The sequence below is a fragment of the Thermobia domestica genome, chromosome 1, assembly GCF_964235325.1.
Source record: "Thermobia domestica chromosome 1, izTheDome1.hap1.1, whole genome shotgun sequence".
Taxonomy (NCBI): domain Eukaryota; kingdom Metazoa; phylum Arthropoda; class Insecta; order Zygentoma; family Lepismatidae; genus Thermobia; species Thermobia domestica.
Genome location: NC_137454.1, coordinates 225859681 through 225876515, shown reverse-complemented (window position 1 = coordinate 225876515; position 16835 = coordinate 225859681).

Genomic DNA, 16835 nt, shown 5'->3' with positions numbered 1-16835 from the left:
GAGTAGAAATGAAATTTGTTTTTGAATTAATTTCAGGAAGCCGCTTCTCAATATATATTGAAATTCATGCACTGTGAATCTTAACATTAAAATCGCGAATGGTTTATTTCCACCACTTACGGCTTAAGTAGAGGGTTAATGGAGGAGATGAAACCTACTTTTAGAACGCTAACTCGGTTCCGTAAAGGTCGCTTTACAACATATTGTATATTTATTTTGCGAATTTCTTCTATTTTCATATCTTGGTTTTGGGCAACGGTGCATATAAGTACACAATCTGTTGTGTAGAAGAAGAAGAAGAAAAGAATTTATATGTTGTTGATTCTAAATAGAAAGAAATAAGATCGAATCTAAGTAGCTGAAGTTATATGTTGATTTTATATGTATAATCTGCACTCTTAGTTACCATAACAGCAAATAGACAACCACCGAAAGGGAAAAGTATTATTAATCAACTTTTAAGGATAATAAAAGGTAATAATCACACAAGGTGACCTGTCTTATTTAACGCAATTTGATCGTGTTGATATAGCTAACAATTACGCGAACTGTGGGCTGGAATGTAACATAAATATAACGTTAGATTGTTAGATGGTGTTTACCGATCAGGAGTACCTTGAGATTAGTTTGAAGTTCAGTAAAGCAGTCTCATCATAGCTTTCAACATGGAGTATACTTTACCCAAAAGTAAAAAAAAGAATCTATAGAAACATCGAAATGAATGTTTCTGGAAGTGAAAATATAAATGAGGAAGGTGGTGATGTAGAGCAACCAGATACGAATTCATGAACGAACGTGGCTGATGTTATAAGACAGCTTGGTCAGCAATTGTCACATCAAACACAGCAACTAACACAGCAGATGAATGCTGAGTTTGAGCAAATAACTAATCAAATGGACACTAAAATGGATACCAAGCTGGAGCAACTAACACAATCCATAAATGCTAAGTTTGAACAAATAACTAATCAAATGGACACTAAAATTGATATTAAATTGGGACAAATAGACCAACAAACAAATACACTCCAAATTAGAACAAGCAAATTACAAGATGAAACAGATTTTTCATCGATTTACTGATGTGCAAAGTTCGGTAGAAGTGGTAGAAATTTTAATCAATGAGCATACTAGTCAGATTCGGGAATTGCAGGGAGAAGTAAATACGATCAAGGAGAAGCTTAACACTGCAAATGGTGATCGAGTTCCGGCTGTCAACATTGAACCCATACCATATGAATTCCGAACAGTAGTGGAAGATAGTAATTTATACGAAGGAAACTCAGCCAAGGACGATAGTGAATCTAGTATGGAGAGAGATAAGAGAAGAAATCATCCATCTCACCATCGGAAAAACATTCCCGTAAATTCTAAATATTGTAGCATATAGTAAAAATAATCATTTTCGATTTAGTGAAATTAGATCCCTAACAAAATTTAGTGGAAGATCAGATGACATCTCAGCTAGCACTTTCCTAGAAAAGTTCGAGGAAGAGTGTGATTTAATGGGAATAGATAAATCTAAATTGTTGAAAATTCTGCCTCATATTTTATTACCATCCTGTTCCGCATGGTTTAAAGCAATCCGAAGTAATTTACGGAATTATCTAGATTTTAAAAAAAGCCTTACTTTCTAATTTCGAAAACGATTTCATGTTGGCTAACAGAGACGCCTTAGTTCAAAATAGATATTATAACCCAAAATTGGATAAGAGCCTCACTCCGTACACAATGGATTTTGTGATCTCCGTATACAATGAATTGAAGTTAATTAATCCATATCAACAGGAATCAAGAGTAATAGCGTCAATCCGAATCTTGTTACCTTTTAAGTTGCAACAAATGTTGATTTATGCACAATGCGTTAATTTCAATCACGTTATTATGATAGTGCAAAATTTTGAAAGTCATTCTATGTTACAGGCTAATAATAATCCTAATCAAGCCAATACTAATCGTAATCAAGTTAGTTATGTACCTGTTCGCAACATTAATGTCAGAGAAAAAGGTGATCTTAATGCTAGAAATAATAATAGATTCCATTGTAATGAGAATAGAACTGAACCTAATTTTATCGGTAATAGAACTGAACCCAATTTTAGGAGGAACAAGAACAATAATCGTAATACATTCAGGAATCAAGCGAACAATAATTTTAACTTTCCACGAAATGGATTTCATAATAGATTCATAGGTGGCAGAAATCATTAAAATAGAAGTCAGAATACTGTTGAAGTACACAAAAGCAGGACGGTACACAAGATTGTAGCGTACCATGCAACTTAACCGAACCCTTTAGCAATGTAACTTAAGCTAACGTTGTGGTGTCCGACAAAACATATTCAATTGATTTTTGTTTTATTTTATTTTGGATACAGTTATGATTTCATTTCTTATTCGTACTTTGTTTGAATTCTATACAGATAATAAAAATAAAGGAGAGCTCCTCCGTGGCTAAGCGGTTAGCGTGCACGCCTTTGGCGTGGGAGACCCGGGTTCGATTCCCGGCGGGAGCTCATGTGGTTCGGATTCCACGTTAATCAGTAGGTCTACGTCTCATATAGCCTCGCTGCTGAACGGGACGTAAAACTCAAAATCAATCAATCCATCAAAAATAATGGATACAAAGTTGCAGCAAGTAGTGGTATTAACACGAATATTGCTTACTAAAAGTTATTATGCCCGAATAAATAGAACATCATATTCTAACACACATAAAATTTACTCATTTTTAATATAATAATTTCTTTACTTGTATTAATCCTTGTTATGATATTGATTATTTTGTTCCATTTTGTGTATTGTTGTAATCTTTTTGCAATTCGTACTTCTTCTGAATTCTATGTAATTTACATTTATGCATCGATACAAATATTGTTTATCAGTGTTGTACTTTTGCTCAAATGGAAATAATAAGTTATATAGTATGTCAACATATACTAAGTTGATTCGTCGATGAGCTCCCGTAATATTGAATTAAAGATTATGCCTTAGGACCTGAATAATTAAATAAATTAATTTCATTTTGAATAAGTCATCTTTGTTAGTAAGTTTATAAAATTAAAATGGAATTAATTGTTAAATGAATACAAGAATGAAATAAAATGAAATTAATATATATAGGCCTGTATGTATTGTAATATATAGGAGGGCTATTCGGAAGGTAATGTAACCATATATGTAAAAATAGGTAACGGTCCAGGATTCTTTCTTAAATTGTAACCAATTCAAGAAGTCATCGTCGGGAGCCATATATACAACGATATTGCATATTTATTTTGTGAATTTATTCTATTTTTATATTTTGATTTCGAGCAACGGTGCATAAAAGTACACAATCTGTTGTGTAGAAGAAGACGAAGAAGAAGAAAAGAATATATATGTTGTTGATTCTAAATAGAAAAAAATAAGATTTAATCTCAGTAGCTCAAATTATATGTTGATTTTAATGTATAATCTGCACTCTTAGTTACCATAACAGCAAATAATTGTTTATCTAAAAGTTGCTATGACAACCACTGAAAAGGAAAAGTATTATTAATCAAGTTTTGAGGATAATAAAAGGTAATAATCACACAAGGTGACGTGTCTTATTTAATGCAATTTGATCGTGTTGATATAGCTAAAAGTTACGTGAACTGTGGACTGGAATGTAACATAAAGTTAACGTTACAGCTTCTTGCTATATCTGACCTTGTTTTGATCTCTCAAACCATTTGACAGACCGACGGACATATATGTAAGGTTCTATAAGATTTCCCGTACTTACGTATGCCATTACTTGGAAGTCTACATTGCAATATAAATAAAATAATCTAATATGAAGAAAATAATGTAATATAAATAAAATAAAGAGTTTGTTTGTATATTTGTCTGTCTGTGTGCGGCCTGTGAACCGAGCGAGTGGACCGAAAGTTAGCAAATTTTTGTCACGGATACCTTGGTCCGGGCTGCACACAGACAGACAAACATACAAACAAACTTTTATTTTAGATGAAGCGCTTTTTTTTCTTCAAATTTCGAACCAGGGAGAGTCTCAGGGTTGGCGTTTGGAGGGACCGGCCTGGGGACCGGACAAGTCGACCGAGAGTTACCAAAGTTTGGTCACGGATACCTTAGTCAAGGCCCCAGACCAAGGCGAAGCGTTTTATTTTAATTCGAAACAGGGGGGTCTCAGGGAGGCGTTTAGCGGGACATGTAAAAGTAATAGAAAATTATCGATATGAGTGTCAAATTCAGTCTCCGCGATCGCGGAGACCAATTGTGTAATTGCGATCGCATTAGCTTCGAAATTTACCATATTCGGCTTCGGGCCGGGTGTCACCCGGGGGGTTCCGAGACATGTAAAAGTAATCCAAAATGACCGAGATAAATGGTTACATTTCCATTAGCGATGACTTGCAAATTCAGCTACCATTATATGCGGACCAGGGGTCAGCGGGGAGGGGATACCGAGAGATGTAAAAATAGCTCAAAATGACCGATATTAGTGTCAAATCATAGTTTTCGCGGTCGGTGAAATGAATGGTGATACTCCCTCAGGCATTGACTTCCAAATACAGCCCCATGCGAAGAATGGGTATGTTCAGCTAATATTCCAATAAAAGTATTTAGAAAGTTGTGATGTCCTCTACCTCAAATTTATAAGAGAGGCAGTTTGTCAGAAAAAAAATTCGAACAAATTGCTAATAAATTGCTAACATTACTTAAGTGTAAATTTGAATTTCAGTTTGTTTTTTCTTTAACATTCCACAAGTATGTAATGTACCGAGGCTAAGGGAATTTGGTAGAGATGAGATTCATGAAAATAGTGGAATGGAGAAAATGGAAGGAAACGGGGGAAAACCGCATGAAATCCCATGCGCATCATGTTCGCCCACTATAAATGCCATTTAGCTAGGATCGAATGAAGTACCCTACGCACCAGAGGTGAGCACTCTACCACTGCGGGCCCGTTTCAATATGGAAAACACGTTATGTATAAATTTTGCAAATATTACAGAACGACTATATCAGTCCGACTGTCTGTCAACAGCAGGCGCGCACTTAGAAATTTTTGTTCGGAGGGAGGATCCAAGCTTTGGAGAAGGGTCTAATACTACAAACCATTACATCTATATAATATTAAATCGGTATTATTCTGCATTCGAAAAGACGATAAGTAATTGTAAAATATTTCCATCTATATTTTTAGAGAAAAATATAAAACTAGATTGTTTAGATAAAAGAAAGAGTACAGATGAACTGTTAAGATCACTTTCATGCTACATCAATCATTTTCCTGTTAAAGGAGTATAGTTTTATTAAGAAAGTGTACAATAGGATAAGAAAGAAAGTTTAGGGGGGTCTGAACATGATGGACCCTCGATGGATGTGCTTCTGCTCGACAGGTGTCAGGGCTGAAAAGCTTAACACATTAGCTGTCATGGATGAATTTTGTTCTTCACCGGTAGAGTGCCAAACATACTTACTTACATTATTTTTGTTTTTTAAAACATAATCTAAAGCGATGTATTGAATCCGCGCGCATGAAAGTTGGGAGTTCGATCGGATCTACTAGTGTATGTTTTGTTTATGGGCAAGGAGATAAATTGTTGAATTGGCAACTCTGTTTGATAGTCGTTTATTCATTATTATATGAAAAAGCTATTTTTGTATGAGAAGTCTGGATGAGTTTCTATTGGTTTTAGTGCTAGTAAGTAGTTCCTTTGTGCAATGTAAACCGAAAAAATATACGCAGAGCTTGATCTCATTTGTAATAACAGTATAGTAATCTAGATCCTTCTGAAAATTCAGCAATTTGACAGGGATTTCACAACACTGGCATATCAAAATAAAAGTCATTCAAAAAGCAATACTTAGGTCCGATCGGCCCTAGAGAACAGCAAATACTTGTTAATTGATATTCAGCGCCTCTAGCGGCGTTAATCGACAACATCTAACCACAAAACCTACAGCATAAATATCTCCTACATTGTGTGTGATAGAAACACTACAGTTCATTAACACTAGAGGTAACATTTTAAAATACAAGTACTCTAACGACAATTTGACGAATTAGAAATCGTGGGTCCGACCGGACCTAAGAGGGCATTTTCTTAGACCACTCCAGTGCACAGTCGTCCGAAAGGCATGATTGTGTGAGCGAAATTCAAATCATGGTGTATGCTGTTCCTATGTGGAAAACATGGTACTATAACATAACCCCCCCCCCAAAAAAAAAATCGTAAATTATGTTCGAGAACCAGGTCCGTAGCCATGGGGAAGGTACGGGGCACGTGGCCCCATATAGGGGAAATGAATAGAAATAAACAAAAATGCATATATATATATATATATATATATATATATATATATATATATATATATATATATATATATATATATATATATATATATATCTGTTTATTTCTATTCATTTCTGTTTATTTCAAATAATACTTTTGATAAAGTGGATACTTTCAAATATGTAGGATCAATATTAACAGAGGAAAATCATATTCACAGAGAAAATAAATGTCGACTAAAAGCAGGGAATTCGTGTTACTATTCGGTTCAAAATCTCTTGTCGTCGCGAATTCTGTCGAGGAAGTTGAAACTTAAAATATACAAAACGATAATCATACCTGTAGTTCTGTATGGTTGCGAAACATGGTCACTTACTCTGAGGGAAGAACATAGACTGAAAGTATTTGAGAACAAGATCCTGAGACGAATATTCGGACCCAAGAGGAACGGGAATGGGGAATGGCGGAAACTTAATAACGACGAACTACATAATTTATATGGTTTACCCAACATTGTTAGGGTCGTCAAGTCTAGGAGGCTTAGATGGGCGGGTCATGTAGATAGAATGGAAGAAAGTAGAGACGCTTTCAAAGTCTTGACTTTAAGACCAATCGGAAAACGACCATTAGGAAGACCTAGGCGCAGATGGGAGGGCAATATTAAGATGGATCTCGCAGAGATTGGAATACAGAGTAGAAACTGGATGCAGTTAGCTAAGGATAGAAGTCAGTGGAGAGCTTTTGTGAACGCGGCGTTGAACCTCCGAGTTCCATAGGCCATAGAGTTAGTTAGTTAGATATATGTATGTATCTAAGAAGTTTGAACCTACTTACTTTACCTTAATCACTCTCACTACTGTGAGAACTGTCTGCAGAGAGGTGTGTATCCATTACGTCCACAGAACTGGAACTACATGCATCTGCTGCGTAGGTGAAATTAGTAGCTGAAGAACATCAGAAGAAAGTGTAGCAAGCTTCTTATGGGGTAGCTTCCGAAGAGTGGAAATAACAGGATCTGATGTTAAAAGCAACCGATGAAAGAGGTCCACATTTCATTCCGTTCTTGATGTCTTTCTGGTATTGTTTTCTCTGAAGCTTCTGACATCTTTGTGTCGCGCTTCCTGAGCGTCCGATGATAACTGCCCAATTGGCAGTAGAGGAGATGTGATAATATCGGGGCCATGGATAAGAATCTTGTGAACAGATATTGGCATGTAGTACCATGGATAAAGGTTGACAAATCTTTCTGTAGTTTCTTGTGCATATTTCCGAAATGATGACTCGTTTATGTCATAACCACTAGACATGGCGAGCAGGATGGAAGAAAAGCGATGAATTAGAACTTCATCTATGCCTGTTATTTCTGCAGACAGTTTTGGATCAGCGAAGAATCTACGTGCTGTGTTTTCATCGTTAGTGTACCCACTTCCGCCAGGTTTAGGTATGTCTACCAATAAACCTGTTTGTTGTTTAAACCGCTCTTGGATGTCCTTCTTTCTTTGTGCAATCTTGTTGATATTTTCCTGACCACGGGTCTGCCATTTCTTTATATCAAGACGATAACTGACATGAAGAAGACATTCAAAGAACCGAATCCATGTATGAAACGTTGATAGCCCAAATTAGAAGTGCAATGGATTAGCATGACTCTTCCGTACCTTAGTCATGTCATTCTTCTCCTTCGGGAGAGCACCACAAATGTAACATCTCAGAGATGATGATGTGTCCGTTAAAGCGTTACATACCTTGCCATCAACCATTGTTAATATCAAATTATGAGTGACAGAAATATGTCTATCTGCATGCGTCACATCCGTTTATTTGAGGGATGAAATTTGCTGTTCGATGTGCTCCTTTTCTTTCTTGCATATTTGAGGAGTTTCTTTACGAAACTGAAGCCGCAGAGGTCTGCAGAAGCGTACAGATGATGGCCTTGGATTTTGCCAAATGATTGTTTTCTGCTTTGCGTTTGATGACATAGCTTATAACTGCAACGGAACAAGAGATGTAACAAATATATCACTGTCAATTATAGTCCCTTCAACACCAAAATCTACGTTAGATTGCGATTTCCACTGTTGCACATCCAATACATACTGTTCTCAAACCATTCTCCCTCGAAAGTACAGCGAACGATGTGCGGTTTAGTAGTTCACCTATCTTCCTTCTGATAAAGACCAAATGAAAAGCGAAACGTGTCAAGACAGTACATAATGCGGATATAGTATGGGTCAAATTATGCATTGTTTTATGTACTGACCCATGTTAACAGGTGACTAGTCTGAAAATGTGCAAACATGTGCAACAATTTTTGTTATGTACGTTACCTATACATGTTGTCCTTCACACCCATGCAGGAAACTTACTGGTACCTCTTGGTACTTTTTTTGTAACAATGATTTATCACCACTACAATGCATTTCTCCTACTACTTATATGCTAAGATTTTATATGACATTATTCCTCCAGGTTCGTTTCTGGAGAGCAGTTATATACTTCCTCTCATTGTTACTTCCCTACAGTTTCTGTTTCATGGAGTTTTCCTTTTTGTTTACTTGTGTTCTCAAACGGAGATGCTGAGTGGTGTTGTAGTATTGCTTCCAATTAATGTATCCTCGTCGCCAAAAGTGCCTTTACATCGCCGTGACGGGTATGTGACCGCGCAGTGCTCTAAGGAAGGGATGGTTTCATAAGAAATTGTGATTAATTTTGAAGAGTTTTTATTTTGACTAGGAAAATAACGTAGGTATAGGGAGTAAAGGCATAGATTAGAAGCATCAGCGCACTGTCCTCTCTAAAAAGATTCGTATTCTCAGTTTTTCAATTCACTGTCTTATATGTTAAGTTAATAACTGCTAACAAACGCTTTTCACTCTTCAGGACTTTACTACATGTTCGCAGAACACTTTTGTAAGTCCTAAATGTGTGCGTGAATTATTTCATTCCTCTCACTGTAATTATTTGAGAATGGAAACTGATTACGCTTAACGTAAATATGTTTCGCTGTCGTAAAGCAAGGACCGTAATAAATGTAGATAAGGTTCTTATTATTATACAAAACACAGAAGTATTTATTCCGTATATAGAACAATATAATACAGTAACTAAGAAACATCATAATCACTTGCGCCCGCAGGATTTTTTCTAACCGGGGGGAGGAGGGCAAAATACCGATATAGAGCTTTTCATTTTATTGCCCTATATATGTTAAGTTAAAATCCATAAGATAAATTTTGATAGTGTGTATCGTCTTTCGCCGCTGTAGCCCATTAGTCAGAACATTCATCTCCAGACATGATGTCGAGAGAATAGAAAGAAAGAGATATGAACAGTTGCGTAATTAGTTTTACTGCACCCTGGATCGATCGATTATTGATTGACTCATACTCCACCAGGCCCCCTGTCCCAGGTATTTCAGCTGCTGCCTTATATATAGGGTTTCATGTCAGAGGGGCAGACAAAAGGGCAAACACAGAAAGGCCCGAGTCAAAACGGCCCGCGACAAAAGGGACCCGCTACAAAAGAGCCAGACCAAAAAGGCCCCTAGTCAAAAGTACCCGGGTGAAAAGGTCTCCACAACAAAATGGCCTAATTCAAAAGGGCCCGAATGAAAACGCCCCTCATAAAAAGGGCCCTGACCAAAAGGATCACACAAAAAAGAAACCGAGCAAAAAGTTCTGCGTCAAAAGGGCCCTGTGAAAAAGGGGCCCCGCTACAAAAGGGCCCGAGTCAGTCATGCATCAAAAGGGACCGAGTTAGTCTCCGCATAAAGGGCAAGAGTCAAAAGGGGTCGAATCAAAACGACCCATATCAAAAGGGCCGGATCAAAAGGGTCCCAAGACAAACGAGTCCTAGTAAAAACGGAACTGCCTCAAACAAGCCGAGTCAAAAGGGGCTACACTACAAAAGGGCCTCAGTCAAAACGGCCCCGCGACTAAAGTGCCCGGGTGTAAAGATCTCCGCAACAAAAGGGCCTGAGTCAAACGGGCCCGAATCAAAATGCCTCTTAAGAAAAGGGTTTGGTCAAAAGGGTCCCACAACAAAAGGACCCGAGTCAAAGGGTCCTGTGACAAACAGGCCTGGGTCATAATGGGCGTCGCTACAAAAGGGCCCAGTCAAACGGCCCCGCATCAAAGGGGCCCGGTTGAAAAGGTCTCCGTAAAAGAGGGCCCGAGTCATATCACCTTTCATCAAAATGACCTGGGTCAAAAGGGTCCCGCGACAAATGGGCCCTGCGTCAAGCAGTCCCTGGTCAAAATTGTCCCGCTACAAAAGACCTGAGTCAAACCGGCCCCACGTCAAAAGGGTCTGGGTCAAAAGGTCTCCGCAACAAAAGGTTACAAGTGAAAAGTGGCTCCGCTAAAGAGGGCACGAGTCAAAACGGACCCATGACAAAAGGGCTCGGGTCAAACGTCTCAGCAACAAAAGGGCTCGGGTCAAATATCTCAGCAACGAAAGGGCAGGAGTCAAAAGGGCCCGAATCAAAACAACCCTCATCAAAACAGCCGGCTCAAAAGGGCCTCACGACAAAAGAGCCCGAGTCGAAAGGGACCTTTCTCAAACGAGCCCGGGTCAAAAGGGGTCCCGCTACAAAAGGGGCCAAGTCAAAACTGCGCTGTGTCAAAAGGTCACGGGTCAAAAGATCTCGGCAACGAAAGGGCCTGAGTCAAAAGGGTCCGAATCAAAACGCCCTTCATAAAAAGGGGTCGGGTTAAAATGGTCCCACGACAAAAGTGCCCAAGTCAAAAGGACCTGCGTCAAACAGTCCCGTATCAGAAAGGGGCTCCGCTACAAAAGGGTAAGAGTCAATCGGACCTGCGTCAAATGGGCCGGGTTAAATGTCTTCGCAACAAAAGGGCCGGAGTCAAAAGACCAGAATCAGAACGCCCCCATCAAAAGAGCCCGGGTCAAACGAGTCCCACGACAAAAGGTCTCGAATCGCAAGGGCTCAGCGTAAAAGGAGCACGGGTGAAATGGGGATCCACTACAAAAAGCCGAAGTCAAACGGTCCCGTGTCGAAAGAGCCTGGACCAAAAGTCTACGCAACAAAAGGACCCGAGTCAAAAGGAGCTGAATCAAAACGCCCCTCATCAAAAGGGCCCGGGTCAAAAGAGTCCCACGACAAAAGGGTCCAAGTCAAAAGGGCTCTGCGTCAAACGGACCCGGGTCAAAAGTGGTCCCGCTACAAAATGTCCGAGTCAAAACAACCCCACGTCGAAAGGGCCCAGGTAAAAGGTCTGCGGGAATAAAGGGTCCGAGTCATAAGGGCGCTGCGTCAAAAGAGCCTGGGTCAAAAGGGTTCAGCGACAAACTGGCCCGAGTCAACAGGGAACTACGTCAAACGGGCCCTGGTCAAAGGGGAACCGCTACAAAGGGAACGGGTTAAAATGGCCAGGCGTCAGCTGGGCCTGAGTCGAAAGAGCCTCGCTTCAAAGTGGCACAAGTCAAGAGGGTCCCGCGTCAAAAGGGCCCGGTAAATACGGTTTCACGGGTAAAAAGCCTTAGATCAAAGCATGATTGGAGATCAAGCATGCACAAGGGTTTTTTGTCCTGTTAGTAAATTGAAGTGTTTGTGCAAAAGAAGGAAATATATCTGTGGTTATTAGTAACAAATAGGAAATTTGAATGGTGATATTAGTTTTGTTTGCTTGTTGATTGGTTTGCAACAATCGCTTTCTCTTAAGTCGTTCTCCATGAAAGTTTGCTTGCACTCCCGTCATAGGCGGACTGGGTGTATTAGGGCCTAGGCCGCGGTTACCATGGAGGGCCCTCAGACTATAACACCAATTTCTAAAATATCGTACAATCAGTGGCGCCACCAGCTATGAGCTCGGGGGCTCATGCCTCCCCGAAACAAATCTGGTCTACCTTATACAGCCGCGCTGCAGACAAATTTCGGTGAAATTTCAAAATAGATCAATGCATAAATGAATATTGAATTAAGTCAAAGCACTGTCGAAAGAGAAATACACAGAGAAAACCCCTACATTAATTTCTTAGAGTAATAAATGTTAGTAAAGAGTGCAACATTTTATGCAAAAACATAGATGAACAAAATAATAATTATAGTGCAAATTTTAAAACTTGTAACCGTTAATAATAGGGAATTTGTGAATTGGAATTTTCACTTTAAGGTTTTATAGCAAGTTAATAATAAGGATAACTAAATTGCTTGTAATGAGGAGAATTCAAACTTTCAATTTAGTCCATATCAAATGGTGCAGCACGTTGTTTGCGGACTACTGTATTGGATATTCTTGTCCCCTCCCGAAATAAATTCCTGGTTGCGGCAGTGCGTACAATGAATATATGCGATGAGCCATCGCGTTAAGTAGTGGTAAATTCGTTGTTACATGATAGTTTTAGCAAGCTATGATTTTTTATTGGTCATTGGAAATTTGATGTCATATCAAGCACACGATTTCCAGAAACAGACTTTCAAGAGAATATTTTATAATTATTATTGTATTGCCACACGGGGTGTCTAAACAACCCCTGACTTAGGATAGCTCTGTTATTATCAGAGTTACAACAAAATGTAAGAGAAGATACCGTCTTCAAATAAAGTTTTAATAGACAGTAACTTCATTCATTTATGTTCTGGGTCCAGGTAAATGGTAACGTTGCATTTTTATGTAACATTATGCGCATATAGAGCGTACAGCCTGAACGGCTTGTCCGATTTGAAAAATTCTTGCACTTTAGATTGAAAACATTATATTTGGAGACGGTTTCCCCTCCTACATTTTGTTGTAGCTCTGATAATAAGAGAGTTACCATATGTCATGGGACTTTTGAGACACTCTGTATAGTAGCTGAAACACTAAACAAATAATAGCCAATAGCTTTTTACTATGGAAAGAACAGAACAGCTTACTGAAAATTGGAACAAACAACTAATAATAACTTTTGACTGTGGAATGAACACGACGTTTTACTGAAGATAAAAAACTCTGCTGAACCACTAAACAACTAATAATTTTACAACGTTAAGATTCTTTTCAGTTCAGATTATGAATAGCAGAGTTCCTGAATAACTTCGTTCACAGACACTAAATTGAACATATCTCTTTCCATTTTCATTAGTAAAAATGTGTCCAAAATGTCTTAACACAAATTAGCTCTGAGATTTCTTTACTGTCTAACTTTAACTTTGAGAAGCACCTTTCACATGTCACTCATGTGCATGGTAGAGACAACACATGTTTGTAGGAGGGTCACTACGAAAGTTTTGAGATAGGCATTGTTGTGGCACAGTATTTGAATTCCAACAATTGCGTTCGGTAGTGGTATCCAGAGCGAAGAAGCGAAGCAAGTTTCAACTTGCCTCGCTTATCGGCGTGGCCGTATCGCCTTCACTTGTTTTTTGATGTGAGCAGTATTCGGCTGTCTAGAATGGAGCTCAAAAGGGAACATTTTCGGGCAATGATCGTTTACGATTTCAAAAGTGGTTTGAACGAGACACGAAGCATTTTCCGTTTGCAGGGGCATTTGGGGACCTTGCTCCTTCCCGTGATACAATTTTTCAATGAATTCAGAAGAGGCCGGACATCGCTTAAAGCTGGACGGCCGGCAACAGCTATGTCAGATGAAAACATTGCCGCTGTGGAACAAATGATTCGAGAAAATCCTCGAACAACTTTCAAGGACATTGAATCTACAGTGAACAGTGGATCGCCAGCAGTAACAAAAATGCTTCATGATCATCTTCGGCTCAGGAAGCTTTAATCTCGTTGGGTGTGTCACACTTTGAATGAACAGCAGAAGCGCATGCGTGTGGAATGGTGTGAAGAAATGCTTGCAAAGATTTGATGGAGTCAATTCTCGACGCGTCTCTGACATTGTTACTGGTAATGAGACTTGGATCTATCAATTTGACCCTGAAAATAAACAGTTTGGATCTTTCCAGACGAAAATCCACCCACGAAAGTGAAGCGACCGCGAAGTGTAAGCAAGAAGATGGTTGCAACTTTCTTTTCCAAAACTGGTCATGTTGCAACTGTTCCACTTGATGAACAAAGGACTGTTACTGCTCAGTGGTACACCACTGTTTGCCTAACAAAAGTGTTCCAGAAGCTTCGGGAACGGCATCCAAGAACTGGATTGCGTGGGATCCTGCTTTATCATGACAACGTGTTCGCACACACGGCCAACATCACAATTCAGTTTTTAGAATCTACGGAGGTCAAACTTATGACTCACCCGCCGTATAGCCCTGACCTGACTCCGTGTGGTTTTTTTCTGTTCCCCAGGATCAAAGATCGCATGTGTGGGAAGAGATTTCGCAGCCCTGAAGAAGCTGTAGTGGCTTACGAGAATGAACTTTCAACACTTGAAGAAAAAGACTGGCAACACAGCTTCCAAAAGTGGTTTTTCGAGGATGCAAAAGTAGGTACAGTGTAATGGTGAATACTTTGCGAAAATGTAAGTGCTAAATTGATTTTAAGTATGTAAGTTATTTCACATCTCAAAACTTTCGTTGTGACCCTCGTATGCAATGTATAAGTTATTAAAACAACTAGACTGACAGAAATTAGTACAAAATTTTCCCTGCACAAGACAAAAAAAAATGTTTACAGAATGTGTTTGCAGCATCATTATCACTCTTGCCGTGAATCCCGTCCAAAATGTTCCATCTCCCATAGCATGCTCAGATGCATAATTATCATCATCTTCATCTTCTACGGATTCAGGGGCATCATTCTCTTCAGGATCATCAAAAACCAGAACGTTTTGTGACAGCATACAGGACAAAGAACTCCTGGAGCTCTTTGTATATTTCCTCCTATTTTATATTTAGTTTTTTTCGCAAGAAATCTGAAAGCTCCTGCAGACACACCATTCTTCCTGATTTCCGAAAAGTGCTTGGGATCCAGCATTTGGAGTTCATTTGGCTGCTGAAATCTATCACTGACACATGTAATAGCTGTATTCAGAATTTTCATTGAAATTTTTTTATTCTGAATAAATCATTTTCACTTATATTTAAGTTCTTTTCCAGTTCAACTGCCGCAAGCTCTCCTGGCGTTTTCTTCTTCTTTAAGATTCTTCTGGGCAGAATGTCTTTTTCCATTGCTATCTACACCAGATTGCACAACCTGTTGTTTTTTTTTCACACATAATATTTTTGTATTTTCGTAAAGCTTAGACATCTTTTGCCCCTATTTTCTTCTGAAGCTGCTGCAGCAAATTGTCTACAAGTCTCCAGGTCGTACGATAGTCCAATCCTTGAGACTGCATGTATTTTGAAACATGCTTCGTTTCTGTAAACAAGTCCTGAAACACAGAGCACATCATTACAGTGTTAAATTCTGTCAATTTATTCAGCAAAGTTTAGCTTGAAATGTTGATTTCGCATTAAAACTCCTGTCCTGTGCATCATCATTGAGGAACAATAAAAATGAAAGAAATATTGATGATGATAGACAGTCGTCTCGTCTTGGCTTCATGTTTCGTAACAAAACTCATTTTCTTCCAAACATTCTTTCTTTTGTAGTATTCAGACAGAACACAGCACTGGTTTCAACCACACCAAATAAATTTGCAGCTTCAGGGATCTACTCAGTCAAATTTGTCATAACCAAATTAAGAGCATGAGCCATGCATTGGGTGTAAATAATTTTAGGATTATCCTTCTCCAGTAATGCTTTAACTCCTTTATAGCATCCACTCAAGTTAGCAGCTCCATCAAAAGAACAATTTACAATATCAGACATCAAAACATTGTTGGCACAAAGTACTCTTTTGTTTTCATTTTAAGTTACTTGTCTTATAGTGTCACTCTTTACGAAAACTGCTAACAGCCGCCCAAATATTTGACCGCTTATAACGCAGAGAATTGCTATAGTGAGCTGATTCAGCACTGAAACATCTTAAATAGAATCAACCATTATGCTGAAAATGCCCGCTTTCTTGCCGTCTTTCACTGTTTTCTCCTGCAATTTTGTAAACGTTTTTGATAGAAAATATTTTTTTAAAAAAAAATACGCTGTTTTTCCATTTTTGAGTTATTAAATATAGACCTACAAGATGTATTAACATCCATAAAGGACCAATCAGCCTGTGGTTAAATATGGACCCAGCTACAAACCAGACCCCAGTCTTCAACGATGAAAGAGCCCCAACTGCCTAACATAATGAAAAAAGTTCCAGATCCCAACAGCTCAACATGATGAAGACAGTGCCTAGGAGCCCAACTGCTCAATGAAATGAAAGAAGGTCCCCAACTGCCCAATATAATGAATAAAGGACTCAGGGCCACAACTTCTCAATGTAATGAAAGAAGGCCCCAACTCTCCAATATATTGAAAGAATGGTCCAAGGCCCCAGGTACAAACTAAATCAGTTTCTGACAATAAAAGACCATAATGAAAGATGGACCTAGCCACAAATCCAGTAACAAAAGGACCTTATTGAAAGAGATAACTTACTGATTGATGAAAGGATGGAAGAGGAGTGTGTGTTGGCCGCATAATAACAGTGATCTACCGAATTATTTAGCTTTCTTCTGTTTTAGCTTTTCTCTCTTTCTCTTTCTTTCTTTATTGT